Genomic DNA, 3436 nt, shown 5'->3' with positions numbered 1-3436 from the left:
GGGCACATGTGGCAATGTCCATCCCATGACTACGGTTAGTGTCACTTTCAAACCTCTAAGACGGCTGCACATATGGCGCGTTCCTGTTCCCATTTTGGAGGTCCCCTTAAATCCTTAAGATAGCCACAAAGCTGGCATGATTACTGTACCGATTTTATAGGAGAGGAAGACCGAGGGTTAGACTGATAAAAAGTGCCCGCCCCACGCCAGCTGTGCTGTTTTGAGGGTCACGGTCGACATCCTTAACGTGGAGGTTAGTAGCGCCGATGCCCCATGCCGGCGACAATCCTTCTACGATCTGACTCCCCAAAACTTAACTGAGAGCTGTCGAGCAGAGGCCTTACTGATAAACATAACCAGCCAATTAATCCGTATTTTGTCCATTGTATGGGTTATGTACTGCGTTCTTACAATACAGTTAGCTAGAGAAGAAAAAGGTTAATCAGAAAATCACGAGAAAGAGAAAATACAGTTACAATGTTTACTGGGAAAAAAAATCCACATGTAAGCGGACCCGCAAAGTCCAAACCCGTGTTGCTGGGGGGTGGGCTGCGTTCCGTGTGGGCAGCCAGACCTCCAGCTCCCTGCACGTGCGTGAGCCATCGGACTTCTGGGATCGACGCGACGCCTGAGCTTCCAGCCAGCTGGGAGCCTCAGAGGACGTGTGGTCATGGGGAGGTCACTTCCTCTCTGGGGGCCTCGGTTCCCTCGAGGTTGTCATGGGGATCATAACGATGACACTTCCTAAAACAGTCATGAGCCCTTGCTTTTTGCCTGGCACGGTGCTAGTGGCTTTGCACACACACTGTGTGTTGCACACATTCTGGCTGCCGAGGTCGAGTGTGTCATAAACAACAGCACAGGAGTGGGGCGCGTGCAAGGCCCCGAGCTTCCGTTTCATGTCCAGGAGCGGATGGGGGCAGCCCCCCGCTTGACTTGGTTTTGCAGCCGCAGCCGTGGGCAGCCGGGCTGGGCATGGCTGGGCAGCGGCCAGGGGGAGTATGCCCGGCTCGGCCCCGAGCCCTGTGGCCGTTCCCAGGCTGGGCAGCCGGCAGCCCCTCCAAGTCGGCCAGTCCCGCTTGGACGGCGCTGGGCTGGGCACAGTTAGCCACCCCGCTGGGAAGCGCCCAGCCCGGGCAGCTATCCGTTGGGCTCTGGGCCTTGGGCACGGGACCCTCTTCGGGAGCTGGTGTCCACACGGCCTCAGCAGGCAGCGGTGCCCGGCTGCCACTCGGGCACTCCCCCAAGAAGGGGGGTGTTTCGTGAGTGCCGCCTCTGGGCTGGTGCTTCGGAACCGGGCAGACAGGGCCGTGGGCCGCCCTCTCGTCATCTGTGAAGTGGGCACAGCCACAGCACCTCCCTCGGTGGCTGCCCGTCAGGGGACAGGTGGTAACGCACCCAGTGAAGTGCCCCAAACAGCGGCCAGTGCGTAGGACATCCCGCAGCTACCGGGGGAGGGGGCCCTATTACTGTTTAGTGCTATTTCTGTTGTTGCTTGTGCCTTGGTTACTTTGTATCCACTGAAAGCGATGGTCGAGGCTATGGCTGGCTCTAGCCGGAGCCCTTGTCCCATCGTTCATTCACTCTGTGACCTCAGGACAGCCATACCATCTCTCTGAGCCTCAGTTTCCTCATCTGTAAAATGGGCAAGATAATAAACCCCACCTCCCGGAGCCACCAAGTCGGCTAATACAAAGTGTGAAAGGGCCGCCACCAAATTGACCATCAGTACACGGTAGACTGAGGAGAGATTTTAAACGATACTGAGTTTTTAATTTACTTTTTGTTTCTAACGGTTCATGGGTTCATTCGGTTCATCGCAAGCACTGGAAGTGCGATTGGTTTTTGTGTGTCAATCTTGGATTCTGCAACCTCGCGGAATCACGTAGTTCCAAGAGCCTGTCTTTTCAGATTCCTTGGGGTTTTCTGTGTAGAGCATCGTGTCACTTGCAAATAGGGCGTTTTATTCCTTCCTTTCCAATCTGATTTCTTTTTCTTGCCTTATCGCGCTGGCCGGGACCTTGCCGGCGTCCCTGTCTTGCCTCTGATCTTCAGGGAGGTCATTTGGTCTCTCGCCACTAAATGATGTTAGCTGTGGGTTTCTATAGATCTCTTTGTTGGGTTGAAGAAGTTCTCACCGTTTTCCAGTCCCGGGAATTTTTTTTTTTTTTCCTAATTGCAATAAGTGTAGTTTCTAAATAATCTGATGCCGTATGCATATGCCATCTCATTAAAAAAATTTTTTAAATTAATTGTAAGATTGTGGTTAAATATATAATGTAAAATTTACCAATGAAGCATTTCTAAGTGCACAGGTCGGTGGCATAAATCTTTTCACTGTGCAGAGCCACCGTCCCCACCACCCGTCTCCAGAACTTTCTCATCTCCGTCCCCATTAAACACTCACTCCCCTCCCCTCCCCCAGCCCCGGGCTCCAACATCTACTCTCTGTCTCTATGGATGCGACTCCTCTGGGGACCTCATATGCCTGGAGTCGCACGGTATTTGTCCTTCTGTGTCTGGCTTATTTCACTGAGCATAACATCCTCAGCTCTGTCCATGTTACGGCCTGTGTCAGAATTTCTTTCCTTTTTTTTTTTTTTTTTTTAATGCCATCTTCTTGTTAATTATCTCTAAAACCTCGAAATATTTCTCATCCACCTGCTGACCTGAAAACTCCCCAGCTGCTAGAGCTGCCTGGGACGGAAGCCACTAGCCACATGTGATTTTGCATTTAAATGAGCTAAATTGAAATTAAATATGCAGGACTTCCGTTGCACGGGTCACCTCTCAATACGCAATGGCCACAGGTGGCTGGTGGTGACCGACCATGGCCGTCATCACCGAAAGTTCTGCTGGGTCAAGCTGCTCTGAACATCCCATGAAAACCCGGGTTAAAAAGGGAACAGACGACTCCCCCCGCCCCCTGCCACATACGTAGACATCCAGCCCTAAAACGGACCCACAGTAGATGATGTCTAAAGGCTGGCCAATCCCCAGCACCCCAAGGTGCCCCAGGGCCCGAGCAGCAGCTTTCGGTTGCTGTGCTCTTTGGAGCTTTGTGACATCACCTGATCGAATCCGCCCAGCTCGGATGATGAGGCTGGTAAACTGAGGCCCGGCTCGCAGTATCCATTTCCCAAAGCTGACGTAAACTAGAAGTTGTCTGTCTCACATGGCAGCTCTTAACTGGGGCAGCTCTGCCCTCCAGGACACTGCGTCGACACCTGTGGCTGTCACACCGGGGTGGGGGGCTCCTGGCCTCGTGTGGGCGGGGCTGGGGAGGCTGCTCAGCACCCCGCAGTGCCTGGGACACCCTCGGGAAATGAGCCAGCCCCGATGTCAGCAGTGCTGAGGGGGACATACCCTGGTCTAGCTCTATTCTGGGTGAGGGCGAAAACTGGTTCTTGGAGGGGCGGAGGAGGCTACAGAATCT

General features: G+C 53.5%; 1 protein-coding gene across 6 annotated transcripts in view; it reads right to left on the bottom strand.

Annotated features, from left to right (window-relative positions):
- NFIC (nuclear factor I C) overlaps window positions 1–3436 on the bottom strand; it is a 63200-nt gene that overhangs the window by 25028 nt on the left and 34736 nt on the right. The gene's annotated exons all lie outside the window — the stretch shown is intronic.

Source organism: Pteropus vampyrus, unplaced genomic scaffold, assembly GCF_000151845.1.
Source record: "Pteropus vampyrus isolate Shadow unplaced genomic scaffold, Pvam_2.0 Scaffold212, whole genome shotgun sequence".
NCBI classification, from domain to species: Eukaryota; Metazoa; Chordata; class Mammalia; order Chiroptera; family Pteropodidae; genus Pteropus; species Pteropus vampyrus.
The sequence above is the reverse complement of the archived record's forward strand: the minus strand, read 5'-3'. Positions and strand labels throughout refer to the sequence as shown.